The sequence below is a fragment of the Lepeophtheirus salmonis genome, chromosome 4 (genome assembly GCF_016086655.4).
Source record: "Lepeophtheirus salmonis chromosome 4, UVic_Lsal_1.4, whole genome shotgun sequence".
Taxonomy (NCBI): Eukaryota; Metazoa; Arthropoda; class Copepoda; order Siphonostomatoida; family Caligidae; genus Lepeophtheirus; species Lepeophtheirus salmonis.
Window position 1 is genome coordinate 25,468,981 of NC_052134.2, and position 14,075 is coordinate 25,483,055.

General features: G+C 30.9%; 1 long non-coding RNA gene across 1 annotated transcript; it reads left to right on the plus strand.

The window, feature by feature from the left end:
• Positions 1–11,985: 11,985 nt before the first annotated feature.
• On the plus strand, positions 11,986–13,753 carry LOC139905183 (uncharacterized). The gene is made up of 2 exons (XR_011779743.1): positions 11,986–13,183; positions 13,237–13,753. It is a non-coding gene; the product is annotated as an uncharacterized lncRNA (long non-coding RNA).
• Positions 13,754–14,075: the final 322 nt, after the last annotated feature.

Consider the following 14,075-nt stretch of genomic DNA (forward strand, 5'->3'; position numbering starts at 1 on the left):
AGTTTTGGTAAAACTTTTATTTATTTTTTATTCAGGTTACCATTTTATCAATGGGTAACCTACTGTTGCTCGGGCCAAGGAGGGAGTGGAAAATCATATTGACAATGGGCAATGCAATTTTCTTACTTTTTAGACACCTTCATTGTGGGGGAACGTTAGGGTATCCAAACTGAAAAAGGAGAAAAAATCATTTTGATCAAGATCAAACTTCAACAAAATCTCCTTCAATGGAAGAATCCTGCATTGTGCAAATGTGCTTCACATGAAGGTCTGTGATAGTAACTTATGACCTCGTGAATCATTGCCTCTATACTCAAAAATACATAAATTACTCCAGAACTTCTACAAAAATTGTATACTTTTATAAGAACTAATGAGTTCCATTAAACGACAGATTAATCGACAGAAAGATCCAAAGAGGAACAAGTAAAGTTTTCATCCTTCATTGACGGCTCCTTAATTGAAGCTCTCATGTCATTTTCTCCTTAAATCAACTCTGCTTCAACTCCTACTCTAAGAAAACTATTTTATTGATAAATTGTCGTTGATGTACAGGGTAGGGCAACAAAACGTTGACTCGAGAGATGGATTTAGAACTACATCAATAATTTTATAGTTTCAATAATAGACCAAAAAATAATGTACACAATGCTTTTGCAAAACTTTTTTTACTCAATATAACACCTTCATTATCAATCACAGCCTTTGCATGTCGTCTGAAGGTCATGCAGGAGTTGATGACAAACTCCTCTACCAAGTTGTCCCATGCAGCCACTATGAGAGAATTCAGTGAGTCCACATTTGAGTGTGAGGTTCTGTTGCTTTCCCTCTTCAAAGTGTTCCATATAGAAAAGTCCAGTGGGTTCAAATCTGGTGAGGAAGGGACCATATCTCTTCGGACCAGAATAGAGCCATGTTATCTGCCCAAAATTGTTGGTACTTGGCAGAGGTGTGAGAGAGGCGCCGCCCTGAGTCCATACTAGTTACTTTCGGTAGTTGGTCTTCAGCCATGGTAAGATGGAGTACCTAAGCCCCTTATAGTAGACCTCCTGGGCGATTTTCTGTCATCTTCTTTCCATTAGAGATCATAACAGCGAGGACCATTGTTTGGGCCGGTGTGGTAAACCCCTTGGACCTCTTATTTTGTTTCTGCAAGCCAATGGTCTTTCCAGTGGTTTTGGAATCGATCAACGGTGAAAATTTTCTTGTCAGAAAATTTTTCACAATTGAGCTATTTGCCTTGATCCACGTGAGGATTTTGTTGCTCCTCTTGATCTTCCTGGTTTTCATATACTCTGTCATAAAATCACATTCACTGATATGGTCATTATTGGACTGGACATTTTATTTCCTAAGCACAATGACTGTTATACAAAATAAAAATATATCAAAAGACGTTCTGACGACATCTATATAAAAAATATTCAACCGTAAGTGTGATGTCGTACTGTAAGGGCGTGTATTCGTATGTTATATTTTTTAATTAGAATTTGAAGTTGTTGTCACCACTATAACTCTTCTTATAGGGCTCGGGCCAATAGTATAGCCAGATATCCTTGTGTTCATATGATAAATTTTTCTAATGTATTAACTAAAATATAGTTGCTAAAGAGGATTTACAGAGTGATAAACGTTATATTTATTAGTATGTGATAAAATATAAATGTTGAATTAGTAAATGTCAAGTCATAATTCCTCTTCCAGATACTACAATTCTAAATGAATAAAATAAGGGGCATTGATATGATACATAAGCCATATTTATGTAATTATTAATTATATTCAAATACATACAAAAATATTTGAGTAAATGGAGAAATAAATACTAATGTGTTTTTCATTTGATTGGATGAAGCTTCATTAATAAAAACGATGTTCTCTAAGAATTAGGCCAAAAGAAGGGATTTGAGATAATTTATCCTCATAAGAGTTGCTTTAATTCCGATATCTACGGAGAGGATGACCGAATGAAAATTTATCCGAAGAAGAGAGTAAAACCAAGTTAAGCCTCATACGAGAATAAAGCTAGAATGAAATCTGAGGATTCGATGAAAATATTCATAGATTTGGACATGACTTGATATTTTACGTGGACTTGCAGTATAAAGGACTTAGTTCCTACTGTGATTAATTTGGTATCGTAAGCTGCAGGAGTGGGAACCACATTTCGAAATATTTGGAAGCTATATAGGTTAAAGATATATGTAGAAATGATTAGACACCAACTAGAATTCAAGTGTCGACTCATTACATTTTTGAATAAGGACTTTGAAGAAGAAACTATGGGATAGCTAATCCTATCGTTTTATATGTCATGGACTAATAAAAAGAACACACGCCTTAATCTTGTGAAAGGTGAAAAACAAATTGGGTATCTTCAGAAGCAAGGCACAAGAAATCATCAGAATTATTGAATGAACAAATAGACGCGTTTCACTCCTTCGATCAACTCAATAATTTGTCAGATATCCAATTAAGATTGTTTTATGAGCAAAAGCTGACTTTTTATCCTTATCTAAATCATAAGAAGCTTCCAGTTTCAAAGCTTGTGCATATTGTGAGTTCAAATAAAGTTAAGATTGTTGATAACATCATAGCTTATTTGCAAGTTAAAAAACCTATTATTTGGAACCAAAAAAGATGATTACGAAAACTGAGGAATTGATTTCTTCTAATGTCTCGTATACCAATAAGTTATAATTTGCGAATTTTGCTCTTCACCATGAATTAGGGTGGAGGAAGACTAATATATACAATGGACCTTGTTTTCAAGTTCTATGTGCGTAGTAAAATTATACAATGACTTTTAAATTGATTGAATTAATAGCATAGAAAAGTCTAATGTCATAGTTGAACATAGTTGTCATCAGAGAAAAACCACAGCATCTCAGGCTGGTTTGGGTGATTGAGCTTGTTGAGCAATTTTGTTGACTTCATCAGCCTGTTGTCCTTTGCCTTCTGGGTCAAGATCTGGCCCAACCGCATCTTGTAGCTCCTGCAACTTAAATCCTAAGATACACAGTCCCTTATTGTTTTCTCATGGCAGCCCAGATCCCTCGCCATGGCCTTCATGGTCCTGGTAGGGGCATCCTCAACCATCTTCTTCACCTTGTCGAAAAGTCGGTGTCCCTGACCTTCCTGTCGGCGCCCTCCTCCATGGGTGCCCTCTTTATGGTGGCATCAACATCCCAGGTGTTCTCTAGTTTCTTACGGATACGCTGAACAGTCCGTAAATTCACTCTTAAGGTTGAAGCAATCGTTGAATTGGAGATTTCACCTCCATTATTAACCAATGCCATGACTACGGCGGACTTCGAAAAGCTCCTCGTTCCACTTATAGCTCTTTATCTCCTCATATGATGACAACATGATGCTAACTGAACTACGTATCGTCAGCTGACAAGAATAGCTTACCTATTTGGTAACCGGTTTTTTATTTGATAATGTCGTGTTCAAGTTATCAAGGTTTAAAGTAGGCGACAATTTGATCCTCGCTCCCTGTAATAAGAATAATAAATAATTAATCATTCTTACACCTGTTGTGAAACTGAAATCAATATACTTGTCAATTAATTCCAAAGTCGCAAAGGTGTAAACACTTGAGTTGACAATTTGATGTGGGGAATTCTAACATCTTGTATGTCGATTGATTTATATTTATATTGATGATATCACAAGTCATTCATTTATAGCAAAGATTCAATCATTGTACATTAATTCGTTACAAGAGGATGAAGTTGTTGTTATTTTAGATTTTTCTGAAAATAACAAAAAAAACACAAACACATTGTTTAAGATACAAAACATGTATATCATTGGAATAACAATCAACATCCACTATTAAAATATTATAGTGAAATGGTAACGCAAAAAGTTTATCTTTTTGTTTTTTTTCAGACGACATTGAGGCTTTGGTTTACAAAACTTTCAAATCAATCTACATTTAAATAGTAAAGTGCAAAATGATGTTAAGAAAGGGCATTATTCCAAATACAGATATGCAGGGGAAAAAAAATAAAACTTTTATAATCTATTATATCGTGGAAAGGATTTTTTTTTTTGCTACAAGCTATGGAAAGTGACCATGAGATATAATAAGTGGGGCAGTTAAAATATTAGAAACAGAAACCAGCATACAGAGATCCAATGTTAACATCCATAGATTTGTATAACTTTTGCAAAAAAAATTAAATAGCATTACTTTTTCTTAAAGCAATATTTTAAGACCTTTTTTAAATAATCACACACGAAATTCAAAAGAAATACTCGGAACAGGAATGTACCATCATTTTTTGTCTGTAAAAGAATGAAGAGGAAAACTATGATTTTGTTTTTAATATGATAAATCTTGATTTTTTTTTATTTACTATAATATAATATTAAAGTTGTACTAAGATGTACCCATATTCTAGATTTTATTTCGAATAATTTTATTTATACACACTAAGACAAAACTCGCTAGTCTTCTTTCTAATTCAGTTTTTGGAAGTATTCAAATTATACGTTCTCCCTTTTTCCCGTTAGTCCATCTTTTTTTTCTTTTTTTTTTTGTATATTTTCAAATATAATAAAAACTTTGAGACACAAGGAATCCATCCTGTTTTATGAAAAAAATCAACTTATTAGCGAAAAAACAAACTTGTCCTCTAGGGCCCAGGAATCTTTTACATAACCTCAGGTACGAAACCTAGAATTCTAAACAACTTTTATTTTTATATCAAAGGGTTTTATTTGTTTCCGTTTTTGAAATAAATACCCTGGTTATACGTTTTATTAGCAGAAATACATACACCTAATATATTATTATATTATATATACTGATATACATATGTCCTCAAACAAAAAAGCATAGCCAGGGTAATTGGCTCAAGGGAAAGATTGGACGATCAGTAGAAGAAGAGCATGTTTTTTTTTTCTCTTTGCTTATTGGCTTAAAATTGACTCCCACCAAAGACTCAAGAGTTTGCCAAGTAATATAAGCAACATTTTTTACTATGTGTGGGATGTGAAAATTAAATTAATGGGTTGTTTTATAATGATGTCACTGGGTTCTATATTATAATTATTCTTACTTAAATTATTCACTTTAAGCTCACTTTGAATAATCAATATTTCGGTAGAAATATTCAGAAGGACGGTGGCGTTTGGTTCATAATGAAATTCCTTTTTTATTTGAACATGTTAAAATAAAAAACAAAAAAAAGCTTCCTTTTAAACAAAACAGAGACGCAGAAGAACTTCAAAGTAAGCGAATAATTCTAATGTTAGAACATTCGTATGCTAAAAAACATGGGACATCAAATAAGGAAGATCATCTTGATCACGAAGCTCAAACCCCAAACAACAAACTGATGTTTTAGATTAAATTGCAGGCTGTATTTTAAACCAAATTAAGACATATGAGTCTGTTTGTTAGGATTGTCTTAGTTTTGTTATTTTGGACACAAATGATAGTGGCCCTTTTTCAAAACTCCTTTATCTAAAAAGATTATACCGGCCAATCTGTATGTTGCTGATCAAGGAATTCTTCGAAAGTAAATTCATTGCAGCCGAGAAGCGATTTTCCAACTCTATTCAAACTAAAAAAAATATTTATTTAAAAAAATTAACAAAAATCCTGCAAGATGTAATTGAAAAAGAAATAAAAAATATATCCCTACCCATTGTCATAATATTAAGACAAAAATTATTATAAAATATTGCCAAGTTCGGGTTAAGATGTTTGCAAAAATTTCTCGAAAGAAACGAACAGAGGAAAGGAAGAATGAGGAACAATGTTTGGGCTAGCAAAAGTGCAAGTATGTATGAAATTGTGCAACACATTTCTTGATAATTGGCGACATTTAATTATATGTATACTTTATATTCATTTTTAAAAATTAAATTATTTAATAAAGATAATTAAAAAAAATGTTCACAACTATTTTATAAAAAATAAATGTTTTAAATTATGAACTATGAGAGAATGACAACTATATATATGTTACATCAGTCGGTGCAATAGCTGTAGATGATTTGACCTTATTTCTTTCCTTTATATTTTTATTGTTTTAGAAGATTTTTTGTTTCCCCACTCTTTTTCTTGAGTCCTTTAGGCCAGGATATTTATTTCTTAAACGGAAACAAATACAGTTGCTTAGAAATTCTGAGTTACGTACCTAAGGCTATGTTTTATTCTGGTCAGATTAGATTCCTGGGATCTGGAGGACAAGTTTGTTTTTCCCCAAATAAGTTGATTTGTTTTCAAAAAACAAGATCGATTCCCCGTGTCTCAAAGTTTTTTAAATGTATAGATTGTAGATTCGAAAATGTACTAAAAAAAATTAAAAAAAACCCAAAACAAATTATTTTACTAACTGAAAAAGGCAGAACGTATATTGAAAATAAATTAAAAAGGGGAAGAAGAGGATAAGCGAGTTATTCTTAATATGTATATTCATAATGCTTAAAGGAGGAACATTGTTCTAATTATAATGACCAAAGGGATGGAATAACTTTGAATGTTTTCTATAAACAAGTTTTACTAAATTCTTGATTTATTTAAAGCATTAATTCGAAATAAAAATACTGTTACGTGCTTGTATAATTATATTATTAAAGAAATATATTTAAGAAATTTTCCATCATACATCCATATGAACACAGAACACTAAAAAATCATCTTCTAATTAATTGTAATTAATTTTACTATAACTCTAATGGATTTTATTTTCTCGAGGTTACGTGGCATTTTGCCTCTTATCGGCATAAATAAATAAACAAAACAATGATGATTTTGGAGCGAAATGAGTGTACTCTTTTTTTTTCTTTTTTTTTTGGAGAATTTTGACAAAATGGTTTTTTTATAAATAACAAGTTTGAAATAAAAAAACTTTTCTTTAAATATAAGAGTAATTTGAATAAATAACCTTTTTCATAAAAGGCAAAGAATACCAAAATGAATAAATTTTCAAAAAATTTGAAAATATCAACTATTTAGGCAAGACTGTTTTTTTTATTGTTATTACTATAAAAAATCAAAAGTGAAGGGAGGGGGGGGAATATGATGTCTAAATATTATTTGAACAATAAATAGGATAATACTTAGATTAAACACTCTAGAAAGAACTATACACATAATTTTTTACCTTAACGACTTGAGCACAAATATAATTACAGTGGCCTTATATTTTCTAAAAAAATATCACTGCTATATAAACATCACAGTCATAAACTCCTTCTTTCATACATATGTCAATATTTGTAAATTTCCATAAAAATAACCATATATATCCAATAAGTACATTTTTTCTACAAACCGAGACGGATATTCCTATAAATCTAGGAAAATAATATTTTGAAAGATGTTGATGTTGCCTATGTAATGTATAAAAACATAATAATTAGGAGTAAAAATGTATCATGAAGAATCGTGATAATTCTTCTATAAAAATAGCATTGAATTCTGACTTTACGTTGAGCTCTGTTTGTCACTTTCCTCACAGTTTTGATGTGTTTTCAATCTTTGCACTGTCGTACAAGTACTTATGACGCTTTTTTCATATACCTTCTTTGCATTGGTTACAAAACATATATTCCCTGGATAATAAACCCTCAACATTTTCCTCCAGTTTTATTTGTCTTTTAACAAAAAAGATTGGATATTTCATTAATTTTTGTTCTTTTCGACCAAATTCAGACTAACCACTAACTATGCAAGAACTTCATGTTGCTTTTATTCATTTCTTAGTAGCTAAAATGATCTAAGAATAGAAGAAACACAAACAGAAGAGTAATTATAAAGCTTACACATTTTACGGGGGAATCCCAAGTACTCTAGGAACGAGGAGGAAGATTTCTCTGAGATAACATCCTTTTTAAGGATGATTCATAATTCTAAGTGGAATAGATTGACTCAATGTTTATATTCCTTGAATTGGTGGTTCCAATTTGTTATTTTAATGTAACCAATTTCGCAGGGGTTTTGCTTGTAGCATCAAGCGTGAGTAGGTAAGGCTCAGTCAGGTAGTGCTCTAGAGTACTTCCTGGTTCATCAATCATAACGTCGAATTTGTTATTTTATCAAGCTGTTATTATTCTTTCATTCTTGAGTAGATAATATCTGTGTATCGAGTAACTATGTGTTAGTGTACTAATATAAAACGGTGAGTAACCAAGAGGAGATCCTGGGTAGTTATCTTCTATATTTCTTAGACAAAGTTTATCTGTTCGAAACCACCTAAAAACTCCGGGAAATACCGGGTACTACCGTAAGTTTGATATTAAGTAAAAGTAAAAAGATATGAATAAATTCTTTAGTTTTCGTTGCCCTCGGCCTCAAACGACTTTGGATGGAATTTCTTAAAAAAATATGACTCCTACTAAATTATATTTGCACACTTTTTTTAGTCACATAACCAAAAGCAATGTCTGTACTGACTGTGATTTTTTTAAAAATTAGATCATTTATACTAGGGAGGGTTTTAAAAATCAAATTAAATTTTAGCACAAATTTTTCGATGCAAAATTATATTCTGAACACTTTAAAAAAGAAAATGAATTTGAGGCCAATACACCTACACTGAAGGATTAATACCCTTCAGCAATATTCAATCATTTTTCTACAAAATTTAATTTTAATTTCTTCTCTTATCTCATAAACAATTATCAGTGGTAAGGAAAAAATTACTAACGACAAGAGAGAAAACTAAAAAAGTGATGGTATCTCTGGTACATGGAAAATGGCATGTCGCAAAAAAAAAAGTTCATTGTAGTCAACCAAATTTGTGGTAAAAATCATCATATATTTGTCGTTTCGCTTTTTTTTTAAATGAACTAATGAACGGAAAAAAATAATCTAAGGGAAGAACGGATGAACGAATGAATGGAAAAAAAGTGAACGGGTTCAAGCCTATTAATTATTTGTAAAGTACTATAACTGAACTACTTTATGTCTACATTATTAACAGTTATGATTGTTTGTTGCTCTGAATCTAATTAGTAATTACTTTATTAATTATGTGTAATGTATTATGACTGAAAGACATAATAACTGCTAGGGTTGGTTATAGTAATTAATTGGATTGAATAGTATAATCTCGTTTACGAGCATTCAATGACGTTTTATTGCTCAATAATTATAGCCTTAGTGACCCACCCCGTTATCTATGATCAGCCATATTAAATGGCTCTTTAGTTTTGTATTGATAAAGTTAAATGTGGGTAAAGATGAAATGCCAGTCAAACTGTTTGTGGTGTTCTGTCCTCCGTAATTGCACATTTGTGCTGTGTCAAAACAAACACAGTCTGAAAAAGAATAAAGAAAGTAAATAATTCCCAGTTTAGTTTTTCACTTCATCCATATATATATATATATTAACAGAACAATGTTTGTCTCATTGTTTGGCCATGAAGTAATTTCTGAATGTGCACTTAATATCTAAATGCAGGTTAATTTGCACATTAGCACATTAGACTTATTGCACACGCATATCTTCTCGGTTTTAAAATTATTATTAGACTTCATTTTATAGCAAACTTTGGGAAATAATAATAAAAAAATGATTGGTCGAAATAAGTGCGTAAGCACATCACTTCATCGACGAACCCACCTTTAGAACTGTGCTACTACTTTATCTTAGAAATAAAAATATAGCAACGAGTATGGCTCAAAATGTTATATAATAAAAGAAAAGTAAAAAGGAGTACATATCACTTCAAATCCTAAGCACTTTTTTGCTGCTTTTGTTGTTGGTAACCTGAACAATTTTTTCATTTTATTTATTCAATATTATTATTATTCTTTCATTCTTGGGGAGAGAATATCTATATATTGAGTAACTAAATGTGAGTGTACTCATAAAAAACGTGGAGTAACACTGATGATTTGTACGGAAGCTATCTTTATATCATTAAAGCAAAGTTTGTCCTTTCTTTGATGCCTAATTACTCCAAACAGTGCCGAATACTACCGCTAGTGCACTATATTTCATAGAAATATGTTGGTTGTGCATTCAAATTTATTGGATGCTTTAAAAATATTCGATAGTGTTAGCTATAACTAAAGCCTTCATTTGATTTAAGGAGATACATTTATTTCACTTAAATATGACCTTTGTAATATAGATAGGACGGGTGTTGGATCAGGATCCGAAAACCCGTGTACTTTATAAGTAAACTTGTATTATCCGAGAACTGGCTTGGGGTACTCGAACTTTTACAGGTCATAAAAAAGATCTGAGGGATTTTCCAGATCTTAACAAGCTTGTACAAGTATTGCTTAATACTTAATCCTAGTATATATCATATTATTTTCTTCTAATTGTTACCAGGAATTTTCTCGACCTTGAAGTTGTGTTTGAGGGTATCTATAGATAAATTATTTTTAAATAGAAATAGACGAATTTTTGAGAATAACTACACTTTGGATTGACCTTTGCATATTTTTTATTTAAAATTACTTTTTTAGAGTATAATTACAATTCAATGCCATCTTTCGTCGTGAAATAACTATACATCTAGATAAAAAGTAAAGGTAATAACAATCGATAGAAGAAATTCCATGATTCGAAAAATAAATTATTTATTAAGTTCTTTTGAATCAATTTTCTATTAAATGTGTCTAATCATACAAAAATTAAGTAAAATAAAGGATCACATAAGGAAACTGATATTTTTGTCTCTTTTTTTTTTTTCTTCATTACTTAATATGTCGTGCTTGCGTAAACATCTCCGTCTAAAAGAAGAAATCTCGCCTATCTCTGGTTTAAATTGATTTAAAAATACTTAATATAATAAATATGTATACTATTTAAATATAATCATAATATTTACTTACACTAATGCTATTTTAAATTAAGAAGATTCTCCTCTTTTTAAGAGTAATTCATTTTTTACCTCCAAAATTATAAAGCAGGCAGCTGAAATTAACAAGGATCTTAATTCAGTAATACCATATGCTTCCGTCTATATATTTTTTCTAATTTCATTTTTGAATACAAACCAAAAAAGGATATTAATTATAATTTGTGTTCTCACTTCGAAGGTTTTTTTTAGCATGGTTTTTTTTTGTTGTTGTTTTTGTTATCAATCTCAACAGTGATTTTTATTTTATAGTATTATTATCATTATTCTTCCATTTTTGAGGAGATAAGATATAAATATGAAGTGTAAGACCGAGTGTTTAGACGAAGAGTAACTGTTGGTGATTTACATTTTATTAAGAATAATGAAGAAAAAAAAGACTGGATAAAAGCAAATTTTTTAGACATAATTATAATTTTACTATTTAAGCAAATAAGCATAAGATACCATTATTATATAACAAACTATTTGTAAAAGACCAACTTTTAATGTCACCACATATTAATTCTAAAAATTTCTACAAAGAAAATTCATATATAAATTTAATAAAAATTTATTAATCAATATAAAATTTTCTGAAAATAATCAAGTTGTAATATAAATTAATTTCAACAAAAGTTTTTTTTTTTTTTTTTTAAATACAGAAGCAGCACGGGCAAAGTTGCTCACCGTTGAGGCAATCAAAAATGCCTAAAATGACGGTGTTTAAAGCAAAAAATATTGACAGCATCTGTTAAGAGCATTGCATCATAACTAGGTGACAAAAGCCGCCATGTATCATGGTCTGGATAGGTATTATGTCGGACGGGAAGAGGATGCCCATTATTCTTATTGAGGAGGGGGTGAAGATCAAACAACACTTCTATAAGGCCATTTTGGTCGACAAGATCTTTCTCTTCCTTTAGGACTTATATGAAGGGCTTTTGGGAAAAGAATATGTGGACTTCTAGCAGACCTGACCTGAATCCCATGGACTTTTCTATGTAAGCTACCCTTTAGGCTAGGACTTGTACCAAGCACCACCCCACCAATGACACTCTGGAGACATCCAGTAATGAGCCATTATCTCTGAAGAATCTGTACATGCCTCGTAGTCTCTCCCATGTAATCCGGGCAAAGGTTCCCTATTTCGAACAAAAATCTTTTTTAAATTAATTTATATTACAATTTCATCATTTAAAAAAGTAGTAAAAGAATAATTTGGAAAATCGTGTGTAATTTGGCTATATTAAAATGAAGGAACAAAAATCAACATGATAACCCTGACAATTTGAAGAGCGTTTTGAACGAGAGCAGCTTAGCTCCCATAAAGTTTCATTAGATCAGCTACAAGCAGCTGAGACCAGAACGGAGGAGAAGGAAATAATCAAGGCAAGAGTTACACCGATGTCGATCTTCAATTTTACTCAGAGTCCAACAAGGACTTACAATAATAACTCTTCAACAAATCCTCAGGGTTTATTTTATGTGAATACACAAATGTCAAATCAGGTCTGTAATATAAGTTATTGTTGTAGAAAACAAATATATATCTTCTCAGGACAAAAGCTCCATGATAAGAAAATTTACTCTTCAGTTTGCCAACCCCAAAAAATCGGGCGAGCTATACATAGACCCAATTTTCATCATAAGTGAGGAATACCTGCCCTATAGTTAAGGGTGATAATTTTGGTAAGAATAGAAAAGCGTGCGAGGAGACGAGAAGAAATACTTATGGCATCATTGATTAAATAATATACATCTTCTTCTATCAATCATGAACGTTATCATTCCCGCCTTTATTATTCAATATTAATATAATAATATTAGATGGGGATAGTCGATAGAGAACTGAATAAAATGCAAAAAATAACGTCGCCTTCTGTCTGGATTTCTGAAAATGGAGGCCTAGGAATTTGGAAAATACTTGCCGGATGAGAAACAGATGGTTTGTCAGATTTGTCGATATAAATGTGCCTTTAGTCCCCTGTCTAGAATTACACACCACTCATTATCCTCATCTCATAACAAGAGTATGGATATTCATCTATAAAATCAATTTAACGATGAATACATCAAGTCAGACTTTAACTCTGATCTCACAACGATGCTTATTGTATGTAATATAACCTTATCCATTGTTAATCATCTACGTTCAAAAAATTTATGGAGAAATACAAGGGTAAACATATCCCTTCCCGAGAAACCATCATTAAATTAATGGAGGATGTTGTTACTGATGTCATTTATAGAAATACATATAAAAATGTTTTGAGTCATCCACACCAAATGACGATCAAGTTATCAATAAAAAGTATTTACGAATATCGAAATGGAACTCTGAATTTTGTACAATCTCACAGTAAGTATTCAATTTTTTTTTAAATCTAACTATAAAATATGATTCTATTTTAGCTAAACATATCAAGAATTATGATACACAACTCAGTAAAGGGCAAAAACAACTGCTTAAATGGTCACAACAACGGGGGTAGTAGCTTTGGATGGTTTGCAACTAGTTTGTCTGAGACTACTTACTTCGCTTTAAGACTTGGGTATGATAATTAGGTTTTCCAATATTACATAGTCAATAAATATTACTTTTTTATCACTTAAGGCTTAGCTATGGTTGATGGGCTCCAAGAAGTGGTGTTCAGAAAACTCATAAAAGACAAAACAACTGTTTAAATAGTCACAACAACGAGGGTAGTTACATTGGGTGTTGCATTATAATTAACAATTGTGTATATCCTTCATGATAATAGTATGCTGTTATATAAGCATACCTAAATAACGGGGGAAAATCTTTTTTGATGTTCTTAATAGGGAGTAATATCGCCGGACATTACTACATAATTAGCTTTTGCTCTAAATCTTTACGATGAATTTATTTCTAACATTTTTTTATTAATATATTTATTGTCTAATTTTATGATTTTGACATTTACTTTATTATTAATAATTAGTTAGATCTCATCGGTAGAGATATATCTATCCTGTGCACAATTGTATATAGCAACTTCCACATGAAGAAGAAGGGTGATTATCTTTTTGATTAAACTCCACGTCTCGCTTGTGTATTGCAACCTAAAGTTATGACATATTTAACTGAATTCCGATGTTAGAACAAGAAAAAATTATCTGGATCAATCTATTATTTCAATATTCTGTATTTATAATTTATTATTATTAATAGTTATATGATTTTAATTGTTTAATTATGTATATTTAACTTAAATGTTTAATGGTTTATT